The following is a 13,875-nucleotide window of genomic DNA, read 5'->3' as shown; positions in this document are numbered from 1 at the left end:
GAACGCACGACATTTAGCCGTGCATTCACGAATACTGGAGTCGACTTCGCCGGACCCTTTGACATCAAAAGTTACCGCGGTAGAGGGTGTCGACTATCCAAAGGCTATGTCTGCCTTTTCGTGTGCTTTTCCACACGAGCGATTCATCTGGAAGCCACTAGTGACCTCAGCACTGCCGCATTCCTGGCAGCTTTCGATAGGTTTGTTGCTCGGCGAGGATGTCCAAAGAACATCTACTCCGACAACGGAACCAACTTTGTCGGAGCCTCCAGAGCTCTCGGCTCGGAACTCAAAGCTTTCCTGGCGGACGCTCGCAACCAAACTCTATCCAAGTACAGTCACCAAAACCTGACATGGCATTTCATACCACCAGGAGCTCCTCACATGGGCGGGCTATGGGAGGCAGGGGTCAAAAGCTTCAAGAACCACTTCAAAAAGATCGCTTTGGATCACAAATTTACCTTTGAGAATTCAGCAACCTACTTTGTCGAATCGAGTCCTGTCTCAACTCTCGACCGTTAAGCCCTTTCTCCAAAGAGCCGTCTAACTTGGAGCTACTTACGCCAGGACATTCCCTCGTTGGAGGGCACCTATTAGCACCACCCGAGATCGACGTCAGCGAGAATCGCGCTTCACTCGTCAATCGATGGGAGAAACTTAAGGCGCTGCATTAAAGAAGACTGAGTATCTCACCGAATTGCAGAAGCGCGTTAAGTGGAAGCATCCACAATCAAATCTCAAACCGGGGGACCTAGTCGTCATTGAGGAGGATAATCTACCACCCAACGAATGGAGACTAGGTCGGGTAGCCCATCTTCACTATGGCCCCGATAACCGAGTTCGAGTCGTCGAACTGGATACGACAAGGGGACAAACCACCAGACCAATTACGAAATTGGTACTCCTTCCGTCCCACGACAAAGAGGATGAAAGGTAAGGGGCCAAATTCCGCCTTACAAAACCCCAGAAACCAAAATTCTATTTCCCCGACTACCTAGAATCAGAGGCCCACGGTTTGTGATAGCATAGAAAGCCTATTAAGGAACCGGCGTCTTCGTGTCTCTCTATCCCTAAGCCTGCGTTTCTCCCGAGCCATATATTATAATCAACCCCCCGGTTTCGTGATGGTGCGAGTCTACCGGAGGGGAATCCTAAAACGTACTACTTGATGGCAATGGGGAAAGGGAGCGCGGGACATAAAGACGCGTTCAACCACGCGCCGTGATGCCCCGCTATCCCTAAGCTTGTGTTTCTCCCGAGGCCCTAATTATAATCAACCCCCGGTCTCGTGATAGTGCGAGTCTACCGGAGGGCGATCCTACATCTTCTTTCTTTTATTCTCTACCCCCGGTCTCGTGCCGAGTCTACAGGGGGGAATCCTAAACCTGACTACTGGTGGGCAATGGGGAAAAGGAGCGAGACGCACGAAGACGCGGGAGAGCTTACCAAAAGCTCGCAAACAAAAAACATTTTTTTTGTCTATTTGCTTTAACAATACTAACCGAGGGCCCCCTGAACAGAAAACCGCACAAGTCACTCGCACACCCAGAGCGAGGACACCAGAAACCCTCCCATTCACTCGTCATACCATAACGAAGACATCATAAAAGCCTACCGCAGAAGGGCGAACCGATCTGCCACAGAACCTAAAGGCTTTCAGCCCATTATCTTTCTTAATTTCCACAAAATCAACCCAAGTTCACTCGATCACCCAGAGCGAGGATCATAGAACACCTACGCACTCGGCCAAATGTTTTTTTTTTCGATTAATCTTACTTTTCTTCCAGACGTTTTGTAAACGCTTATTTTTCAGAAACTTACTTAACGTCATTTCCAAACCCATTTGCAGGAAGTGCCTGTTGGGAAGGTAAAGAATGCTGCCTCATTGGCAACTACTACCACAACAACAGTGATCATGCCACCGGTGCTTTATCACCAGCATCCAAATTCGTGGAATCTGAAAAATGGGGCGAATTAAATTGCCCAGGTTGTAAACTAACACAAACAAATTTTAATGGTTAAAGCTCCCAGCCAACATTTTCCTTTTTTTAAATTCTGATCAAAATGATTTCAATATCATAAGCCAAGCTGATTAGAACGTTCAACGTTACAAGTATCTTCTATTCGAAAATTAAATGTACGGGGGAAAAATGTACTTTAAATGTGAGTATGCTTGGATCATCATTTATGATTCATATCTCGAAACGCTTCCTATGCATAATTGACATCATTGTAAAATTAATAGATTACTGCTTTTCACAGTCATTTTTCGGATCAGATTCGTGAGCATCTTTGAGTCAAATTGGTTACATTTTGTTAATCATTTATGAATACGATTAGGGTGCATTTATCCTTCATATCTCTTACAAAATAAGGTACTAAGCGATGATGAGGAATACAAATGTTAATATATTCGTTCTAAACTTCATGCCTGGCAATGTGTGTATTTGAATAAAATGCGATCTTCAATGAGACGTACCATTTTAACAAGTACAAAAGTCATTATTCAGTCAACCGAGATAGGCAGAAAAGATTCAGAGAAAGCTGAATGAAAAATAATAAAAAATGTTCGACAACCTGAAGTAAACACCTTTAATTCAAATATGATTCTAAGATGTGAGTAGAAAAACTGACAAGTATTCATATTTGATTATTTCTTCTGTTAAATGGTAGAATAACTCATTATATAGTATTGAGAAATGAATAATAGCCCCCTCCCCCCCTTTTGTTATTGTCTGCCTTTATCAAATCGCCACCATTAACTCAAGTCAAACAGCTTAAAGTAAATTTATCCTATAAAACTCACCCACTCACTGAGAGAGGTTAAAGCTGCTTCCTCCAATTGTAGACTTTCGGTATGAGCGAGCAATTTAATAATTTCGTCCATTTCCGTTGACGCATACAGTAATGTACGTATGACAAATAAGCGATCAAGCCCAGGGGCATGCCACGGGGGATACGATATCGGTGGTTCCACTGTAAAACAAAAAAAGGGAGAACACATTCAATTTTCACACACAAAATAATAGAGACTATTATTTCTTTTTACCATTACCACGCTTTCGTCCATAATAAATTGCAATATCATTTAATATATCATCTGCCCTAGTCACCCCAAACACCCTTTCTCCACAAAGGTAAGATTACTTGTTTCTAGATTATTGCGCTCAAATGTGTCGCAGCTATTTTCATAAATTGTTGCCGTAACACCTGCTTCCTTGACTCGTTCTCCTCCTCCGCTTGAAGAACCTTGATCAATTGAAATATTGCTTAATTCACATAAACCAACGCCACTACTAGAAATACCCCCGCAACCATTTCAATATAGTCACGTAAGCGTCGTTCAGATGCCTCGGGTAATTGTTGTAAATTATATGCATCTAATAACCGATAAAGATATGACTGACACAAAAGAGTTGGCAAATTTTCATCGTACTTAAATATGTTTAACCTTTCAATGATTTCAATTGGCCGCATTGGAAATGTTGCAGTGTAAAAGTAAATCGATATTAACAATTTACCTTTTAAACAAATGCGACAACCGTTTGTCGCTTGCAAATTCATTGCTTAACCTTTTCACATGAAGGTCTCTTCGGGTTGCTGCTTACCGGTGAAGTGCCAACCAGTGCGCAAGTAAAACAATTGTGCAAGGAATGCGATGCGATGCACTGCCACAACATGTAGTGACTATGTTGAATAACATGCCCACCACATCACATCCAATATCACAATTTGCATGCGCCATCACCGCACTGAATCATAACAGGGCATCTTGCTCAATGGTAATGTTTCATAATCTTAAAATTTATCTAATGCCCAGCCTATCTTCTCTGCTGCCGCGTCAACATTACGCACTGTTGGTCCGGCTATATCAATATTGATTAGCTTACTAACTTCATCTGGATAGCAAGCGGAATACATGAAAGTTAATGCGCCACCCAAGGAATGTCCCATGAGAAGTGTTTTTTCCCAACCATAACGGCGTACCAGGCGTCGTATACGGCAAATACCATCCCAAAAGATAAAATATTGCATACCCTTGGGATAGTGGGTGGACTTGCCATGACCGGGTAAATCAATGCAGAATATTGGAATGTGTGCAGATAAAAAGGGACATCGGCGATCAAAAGTGCCGGCGTTATCTTGCCAACCGTGAAGAGCGATTACTGGTTGACGATTTTGTAGACCCCACCATTTGCCAGCTACAATACCCCAAGGTACCTCCAAAGAGATTTCTTTCCAGGAATCTTCTTCTCTGCAGACACCATTAGTGTTTGTGTTGTTGTGGCCACCGCTTTACCATTTATGCTGCGTATTGTTGCAATAAATGCAATGCCACCGCCATCCACCTGAAAAAATAAGAAAAGAAAAGAGAATTTAATTAATAAAAAGAAATAAAATATGACAATGAAATTAAATATAAAATCTAACCTACGACATACTTACCGCGTGTGTTTTTTCAATGGAAATGTCATTTTTTTTCACGTCACGTACCGGTTTGATATTCCACCACAGCAATAACTACACACAATGAAACGAGAAACGGCAGAGTTGCCACGACGACGATAGCGCTCGGTTGCACACGCGGCAGTTGAACATACCACGCGGAGGTGAACCGTGGGGTGGCCGCCGGAACCACAATACGCCCTCATAGCTGACGTAAAACTGGCCATACCAGGCAATGGTGTTCCCGCATATTTTTACTGCTATCGGCGTCAGCAGAGCACGGAGGATACAAGGGTTCACGCACCGCAACCCCTCTGCCACCGCCTGCTGCACAAGCTCCTCCGGCGCGTGACAAATGAAGGACCCCTTCCGCCGCTCCGGATATTGCACATCCGCCACCACCTGGATGGGCTCCTCGTCCTCAGCCTCCACCTTCACTAAAATAAACTGCATTGGCTCCATTTGACACTGAAAAGAACGAAAAAAAGGAAAAGAACCATTAGAACAAATACCCAAATGCCTTATAAGTATCTCATACTTACGTCGTTCCACGGTGGTTGTTGCTTAAATATTGACAACGAAGTAGAAGGCATGTACTCACCACAACCTTCCCGTAACGGGTCCTTAAAGTCCCGCTTACGCGGCTATAGCGTCAAGGAACCAGGGCTGCCATAAACCCTTATAATTACACATCACCCATACTTTTTGCGTGTATAATCCATAAACACCATAATTTTCCACGAGATGGCAACCCACGGCACAACAGCGACAGTCTCATTAGTGCTGTCATATTAAGAAAGAAAAAAAAGCGGATACCAATAACTACACCAAAGCAGTACCGAAAACCGCAAAACATCAGAATCGGTACTGACGTGTTTTTGTCGAATATGGGCATCTAATGCAATACCAACCAGTCATACACAACAAAGGAATTCAAAAAAAAAGGAAAACAAAACAAAAACAAACCTCTCCTTTCACAAAAAATTTAACATTTTTTTTACAAAGAAATTTTTTTTGTTGTTTTTTACCCTTTCCGTTTTTTGGGCACTGTTTTCTGGCTGGGGCAGGCCTTGTTGTTTTTCAACAACAAACATCACAAACAGTCATTATAAGGGCTCTGTACAAAAACAATCCGAGTCCTGAAATAAAAGAATCCCGACACGAAAAAATCCCGAAATTGGAAAAAGTCAACTGTTTCTACCGGCCTAGTGTGATCCTGCCCCAGTGACCTAGTTTTTTTCAAGGGCAAGCAAATACATATATGCATAATATACTCGCACACCACAAATTCACCATACCAGCTGTCAGCTAACCAAGAAATACACTACAGAGTTGCATGCAATCTCAGAATGGGACGTGCAGATAGAACGCGTCGTGGAGAACGCAATCTGCATGCAAGCACCGGCAGTTGGTACACTTTCGAATTTAATTACGATTTGCGCTATTCGTCATGAGCTGTCGCACATCCATAAAATGCCACAGTTGCCTTGAAAGCGATATGACAAGTTAGACGCTGGAACGGAGACCTCGGTCTCTTCGTCCAGCCCAGAAAAACCTCAAATCCTCGAGTCTGGACCGGAGACCTCTGCCTCTTCATCCAACCAAAAACAAAAAAACCGCAAGTCTGGAACGGAGACCTCGGCCTCTCCATCCGGAACAAACAAAAAAAAAACAAAGAATAACAAACAAATGGTGCCATTCTGGAACGGAGACCTCGGCCTCTTCGTCCAGCCTTACTGGCCATCGATTATACATATATCACGTTCTGAACTTCCATATATTATAGTTACGTATAAACCAATGGCAAGAAATATTCACTTCTAACTGTTCATAACCGCTAATTTTTTCATCTTAGCTCAAGTGGCATGCTAAGCAAGCCGGAAAGGATTCCCGGCCATTTTGCGTCGCAGACGAACTCCTCATTTATATTAAGTTTAGTGTGTAAGTCTTATATTCATTTTTCTCGTTTCAGCGGAGGTCATTGGCGGAAAACGATGTTGCGTATCGCAAGGGGGGCCGGCATGTTTAGGCAGGATGCTTAACTTTTCCGCACCTGATTGCGATCCCCCCAATACAACTCTGCAAATCGATACTCGATACTCGGCTTAATTTATAACCACCCACACCACCACCCTCATGCATGTGCATGCATGTTTTTTTTTTGTATTTTTTTTTTTTTTTACGAGGAAGCATCGAAAGCCTCATAGTCAATGTGGGACTTTAACCGCACTAAACCTCCTACCGTCTGAGTACCATTTATCCCCCGGTACTACCGTCAAGTATTCCGTCGGGAGGTAGGTTGAGCACTAAGCTGTACGTCTGTCGGGGTCACGTTGCTGTACTTAGATAGTGCCGCGGTATGGCGGCCCTGCTTACTACCTGAATGTGCTTGACGCATACCACTTCTACGAATATTTGCAAGCCTACCTTAAACACTGTGCATATAGTGCTTGTGGCATGCTTGTGGGTTAGACTACTTGTATTGTAGGGTTTTGTTTTTTATATATGTATATATGTGTAAATAAATTATATATGTATAAATAGAATTTTTTTTTTTAATTTTTTTTTTTTTATTAAATTTTTTTTTTTTTATTTCAATAGGTTTTTCCGTTTTTCATTTCATTTTTTTTTTCCACAATACGTAACGGGGCTTTCCTCGTACTTCCACCGGTTGGAGAGGTTTTCTCTCCAATCCGAGTATAAACTCTGATTACATGTGAGACGTTTACCCTCATACTCGTTGTTTCTACGGTTGGAGAGGCCTTGTCTCCAATCCGTAGGTTTGTCGTTGCGTGTATGTTGACTGCTTTTGGTCGCACCGTTGAAGAGGCCGTGTCTCCAATCCGTGCTTTATTCCTTCACCTGGGGCAGTATTCGAACGGTTGAAGAGGCCTTGTCTCCAATCCGTCGCCTGGTTTGCTATTACATTACCTACATATATTACGGTATTTTCTTATTTTATCATTCTCACGCCGCTATTGTACGGAGGCCTTGCATCTAATACGTGCTCAGCTCGATCCTCTCCACCTTAGCAATTTGTTATCCACCCACACAACTCGACTGTTCAATGTTCGCTGCTGCGCCGTAGCCTTTCAAGGCTTCGTAGACACTTCATTATTTCCGCTATTACATCGCACGCCGCTGACCATTTTACCTTGATTTGTAGCATGCATCCAACAATTGTTTCAGGAGTGTAATCCTCTCCAAATATACTGCACAGTTTGCATCTCGAGCTATAGAACCTAGGACACTCGAAAAATACATGGTAAACATCTTCTACTGTATCGCCGCCGCAGTGATCGCATATGTTGTTAGGCTCGTGATTGAATCGGTGCAAATATTCCTTAAAGCATCCGTGACCACTCAGAAACTGTGTGAGGTAGAAATCCACCTCGCCGTGCTTTCTAGATATCCATATATTAATATCTGGGATACATCGGTGTGTCCAGCGACCATTTGTTGAGGCATTCCACCTGAGCTCCCAGTTCTGCACGCTTTTTACAACGCCAGCCAGAAGTTGACGCCGTCGTTGCTTTGGTCCTCTTGCATTTATCATTATCTTAGATAATGCTGCTACGGTTTTTGCTACCTTTCCATTGGCATACTCTAAGTGGGATTTGAATGACAACCTCCTGTCTATCACAACCCCCAAGTATTTTATTGCAGGCAGCGTGTCGATGTCATGGCGGCCGATTCTTATAGTGACCTGCTCCACCCTTTTCCTACTTGATATGAGTACAGCCTCTGTTTTTTGTTCCGCCAGCTGCAGTCCATTTTTCGTAAGCCACGATTGAACCATCGCTATGCTTGTATTAGATTTGGCGCATATTTCGCCTAGGTGCTTGGCGGTGATTACCAATGCGATATCGTCTGCGAAGCCGATAATTTTCACCCCATTGGGTACCTTGAGTCGAAATACTCCGTCGTACATAATATTCCAAAGCAGTGGACCGAGCACGGAGCCTTGAGGAACACCGCCTGTGACGTGAAGCTTTTCTACTCCAGCAGCCGTTTCATATTCCAGCACTCTACCTTCAAAGTAGCTGCGTATGATCCTACGCAGGTAAAGGAATATGCCTATCTGCTCCAGCGTGTCTAGAATTTTTGCCCAATTGGCAGTGTTGAAGGCATTTTTTACATCTAAAGTAACGATAAAGCAATATTCCTTAGAGCCTTCGAGCCATCGGGTGCCACTTATGGCTTCTTGGGCCACTTCCTTCGCCATGTTCACAGCTTGGATGGTGGATCTTCCTTTCCTAAACCCAAACTGGTTATCGGAAATACCACCCACATCTTCAATTTCTTTTTCGAGTCGATTATAGAGGACTCGCTCAAGAACCTAACCGGCGGAGTCGAGCAGGCAAATGGGCATGTAGCTAGATGGTTCCGCCGTATTTTTACCAAACTTTGGCAGCAGGACCAGCTTTTGTCGTTTCCATATTGTAGGAAATGAATGTCCCCTCAGCCAAGCATGCATTAAATAATTCCGCAAATATTGGCGTGTTATAAGTGAGAGCTAGTTTGAGTGCTCTGTTTGGTACCCCGTCTGGGCCAGGAGACTTGCGGTCTTGCAGTCTATTCACCGCTTGAAGGACCTCGACGACGGTAACCTCGTCAAATGAATATAGTACGGCGGCTGATGTGGGAGACACTAGCTCCCTTTGCGTGGGAAATAAAGTATCTACCACGTTTCTGAGAAAAGAGGGGCATGTTGGCATCGCCTCTCCTTTGTGTTTCAATTTCTTAAAAACCAATTTATAAGCTGTGCCCCAAGGGTCATTCTCGACGTCATCGCAAAGCTTGAGAAAGCATTCGCGCTTACTATCTTTTATTGCTCTCTTAAGTGCGAGTCGCCCTCTTTTGTAGGTAGCTCTGCACTCTAGAAATTCCGGTCTCCCTCTGGCTCGTTGATAGCGCCTCCTAGCCTGAATACACTCTCTCCTTAGGGAGTGTATGCGCTCGTTCCACCAAAATGTGGAACAATGTTGTTTGCGCTTGGGCTTTCTAGTCATTGACGCATCGCATTCTGCTCTAATATCCGCAATTAATTTATTCGCCATGTCGTTAGCACTTCCTCTATGTTCGACTGTTGTCAACATTAGCTTGAATATGTCGGGGTCGAAAGTATTGATATTCCAACCTCTGTTTTTTTGGGGTGGCTGTATAGTGGGCCGCCCTCCCCCCTCGAGGTTGATGTCCACCACAATCGCTGAGTGATCGCTTTGGGTATTGCAATCACTGATTTTCCACTCAGCCAACCTGTAGAGATTGGCGCTGACAAACGTTATGTCGATTACGGAGCCGAACCCATTTCTTAAGAAGGTGTTTTGCCCACCCACGTTAAGGAGCGCTACATCAAGGCATGCAAATGCTTCGAGCAGAGCCCTCCCTTTGGGAGATGTTCTCTGTGAGCCCCACTCTATAGCCCATGCATTAAAGTCTCCCGCGATGACAAAACGCTCCCGCAACGTCGCATCCATGGCTATTTTCCCGACGATTTCTTCGAACGCGTCCAGCGGCGTACTAGGTGGTATATAGCAACTGTAAACGTAAATGCCATCAATCTTACCGCATACGAATCCTCGTTCCTTAAGTATTAATTCCGCATATAAGGGATTATGTCTGCAAGACCAAATAGCAGTCTTGCTCAATTCGTCTTGTATCCAATTCGCAGTCTTCGCTCTGTAGGGCTCACTAAGAAGTGCTAAGTCAATCTTCAACTCCAAAACTGTTTGTGCCAGAAGGTCCTGGACTGCTTCACAATGGTTAAGATAAAGTTGCAATAATCTCATAAAGGTCTTTGTTTCTGGGCGGCTTCTTTATATACTGGGCACTTATAGCCACCAGTGTGATGGTCTGTGCCGCTGAGCCCTCTTCTAGCGCACTTAAGCCCGTTAGTGCATGATTTCGCCGCGTGCCCTTGGCCCCCGCACTTAAAGCAAACGCCTTTGAGATTGGATTCCGTGCCGCAGTTTCTTGCTATGTGTCCGAACTCGAGACAGTTAAAGCATCGTTTCGGCTGAACTTTTGCTCGGACTCGGCATATGACCCATCCGATTCGGACTTTACCACTTCTCGTAAGTTCCCGAACTAACTCGGTGGGTAAAGACATAGTCGCAGTCTGCGTACCGCCGTACGCTTTGCGCAAGGATCGCACACGAGACGGCTTAGCATTGAAGCCTGCAAGCTGTGTGTTCAGCGCCTGGCAGACCTCTTCAACCGTCGTTACTTTGTCTATATCGCGTATTTCGCACAGAGACTCCTCCTTGAGGGACTTGACATCGGCTTTCCCTGAGAGAGCTTGTCCTACAGCTGCTTCAAGTTTTGCAGTGTCATTGTCCGACTGCCTACTGAGTTGGAAGAGGAGTTCTCCTTTAGGAGTCTTGCGGATCTTACGAACCATTGTGTTCATTTCTTTCAGTGACTCTTCATTTTTAACAGCTTTAAGGATATCCGCGTATGAGCAATCGCCTGAGTTTTGATCAGGATTGCGTCGGGGCGGGCTGATCTCTGCTTCGGGCGCTTTTGCTTTTTAACCGTCGCCCAAGCTTCTCCTTTTTCTGGTTCTTTCACTACTTCTGTTACTTCCTTCGTTGGTGCGTTCACGACTTCTGAGGTCTTTTGCGCGTTCTTCTTCTTCTTTGGTCGCACCTGCGGCGATGGCGTATCCCCGGATGCGCACTCACGGCCACGTTTTGTAGATTTCTGTTGCACGCTTTGTGCCAGAGATGGGGTAGTCTGTGACTGCTTCACTTCCCAGCAAGAATTACTCGTCTTCTTGAGCGCATCCGTGGCTTGCTCGTAGGAGATCGCAATAGCCTTGACCAAATCCCGAAGGTTTTGGTTAATGGTGCATTTTCCACTTCCTACAAACTCCTTCATCTCCTTAATGAGCTTTCCGAGGCACTGGAAAGCATTTTCGTCGTCTGATCCGCCCTCCGCCCCTGGCTCTGATTCGCTCAGTCTCTGCGAAGAAGCACTAATGGGTGGAGCGGAACGTGGAGGCGACTGCCCAAGTCTTGACCTCCTGACGAATGGGTTCATACTGCTGTCTTCGCTTATTTCAACAGGGACAATTGGTGGTGTTCTCATATTGCCCTTATTCTTATTCTTTTCAGTTATATTATTATTATGTTATATTTGTACTTATATTTTTCATTATATTTATGATTTTAATTTATTTAGTTGTATTTTTTGGTTATTTATTTCTTTATTTATTTACTTATTTTTTTTTTATTAGTTTTCGGCAAGTATTATTTTATGGTATATTTTGTTTTATTTTTTTGCTTTATTTTACCTAATTTTAGTTGATTTTACTTTATTTTATTTTATTAATTTACTTTAATTTTTAGGTAATATTAGGTGTTTATCATATTATGGTATGTTATATATGCCTCATTTACCCTATAGCTAGAGGCTTTGTTTAATTTAAAAGAGCTTATTTGAAAAGCTCACTTGTGGTGAGAAGCTTCGCGAAGTCAAAAGCTTGCTTCGATTTTGATGCAAGCTTTTACACATATAGCTTCGTCTCGCTTGTGGAGCGAAGGATTGGATACAAAGAGAAGAGAAGGCTGGCTAAACCCACCACACACAGCTGATTATGTGGGTCACAGTTTCGCGCTCTTTTCTTTGTGTTATATAGGAAAATATAAGATTTTTAAAATGTAAATCGATTCGCTTACCAGCGCAGGTTTGGTCTTTTACCGGGCTGTATAAAAAGATACAGCCTATACCAACTTACGTTGCACCGATGGTATTTTTTTCCTCGCGTGTTTACCACTTTTATTTGGGCTTTTTTGCCGAGCAAAATTTTCGCGTTCACTTCACTTCACTCACTTCACACTTCTCATGTGCATGCATGTACATGCACGTGTATGTGTGCTTTTTGTCAGCACTCATGCATATGCATGTCGGGGTTGATGTGTGGGTGCCTGTCCCCTCCAAAACGGAGGATTTTGCGGGTCAACGGTTGTAGCTTGCTATACAACCGCTCTCTTGGACTCTAACAGCCGACCAGCTAACATCTGCCGCTAGCGATCTCCACTGTTTTCAACAATATATTCAGGTAATATTGTAACCAGTTTACTTTACTTCTACCCAATGGAATGTATTATTATAACGAAAAATTCTCGTCTTCAATTTTCTTCTTTATTCCAAAACCCAACCCGTTCATTGAGATCGACCCGGTGCGCCCACCTACCTCCAGGATTAGACGCACCCCGGCCGAACACGTTCTTTGAGATCGACGCGGTGCGCCCACTTCTCGCAAGGATCAGACGCAACCCTAGAACGGGTGTAGTCAGGCTGAAGCAGAGATCCACTGGTGAACGTAATTCGATGTTGGATGCTTCTTTCACCTGAGCTGACACCGCATTTGTGATGCCTGAAACTTGGGCATGCATTTTCCTCGCTGGCAAATTGATTCTACATTTTAGTCTTTCAGTTATAAAGGAACATTCACACCCTGAATCAATCAGTGCCCGCGCGGAGAAGTCGGTACCATTATGGAGAATGTGTACGCGAGCATTTCCTAACAGCATACTTGTGCTGGAAATGGCATGGCAGGATTTGACGTTCTGGTTCGTAGAGGAAGGTGGTTGTCCAGATTCCTGTCTTATCCGTGCCTGTTCCGAAGTTGATGGGGTATTATCCGCATCTTTGAAGGGATTGCGCACCGCCGGTTGCTGAAGTGTGTCCGCATGCAGGAGCGCGAGGTGACGAGAGTGGAATTTGGAACAGTTGTAAGAACTGGTGCACCTCGTCACTGTGTGTCCTGGGGATAAACAGTTCAGGCAGCCATTTGTGGATTTAACGAATTTAATCCTTTCTACCGGGGTTAAATCGCAAAAACGTGAACAGTTGCGTAATCTGTGCTCCGTAGATTTGCACATTTTACACATTGGTTTTGTTGTTTGCTTGGATACTTTTGTTTGAAAAGCACCAAGTCTTTTCGTAGGGGTTTCTGTTGATTGTCGCGACGCGTTTGATTTTTGCCCTTTAAAAGTGGTATTCCCCGTAAAACCAGACACGGTTTCAAGTGTTTGAGAACGATTTGACAAGAATTTGTCCATATCCTCCCACTTGGATATGTCCGTTATGTGGTCAATGCTCAGCTCCCATAGAGCCAATGTATTTTTAGGTAATTTTGTCGAGCATAAATATGTAATAATCGCATCCCAATTTCAAACATCTATCTGATGGATTTTTAAGGATGCCAAACAATTATTTATGTCGCGCTGTAAGGTTTTGATTGAGCTGCCGCACTCGCTATCTATCTTTTTTAGATTAAATAAAATTTGTTGTTGTGAGTTTACGAGAATACGTTTATTCTCGTATCCCTCACATAGGGTTTTCCAGGCTGTTTCGAAGCCTTCATTTGTCAAGGGACATTTCTTTACGATGTTCTTTGCCTCACTTTGACTTTTTTGA

At 43.9% G+C, this 13,875-nt stretch overlaps 1 pseudogene; it reads right to left on the bottom strand.

The window, feature by feature from the left end:
- Nucleotides 1-393: 393 nt before the first annotated feature.
- Nucleotides 394-5,039, bottom strand: LOC137239381 (probable serine hydrolase; annotated as a pseudogene).
- Between the last annotated feature and the right edge of the window lie 8,836 nt (nt 5,040-13,875).

The sequence above is a fragment of the Eurosta solidaginis genome, chromosome 1 (genome assembly GCF_040869045.1).
Source record: "Eurosta solidaginis isolate ZX-2024a chromosome 1, ASM4086904v1, whole genome shotgun sequence".
Classification (NCBI taxonomy): Eukaryota; Metazoa; Arthropoda; class Insecta; order Diptera; family Tephritidae; genus Eurosta; species Eurosta solidaginis.
The sequence above is the reverse complement of the archived record's forward strand: the minus strand, read 5'-3'. Positions and strand labels throughout refer to the sequence as shown.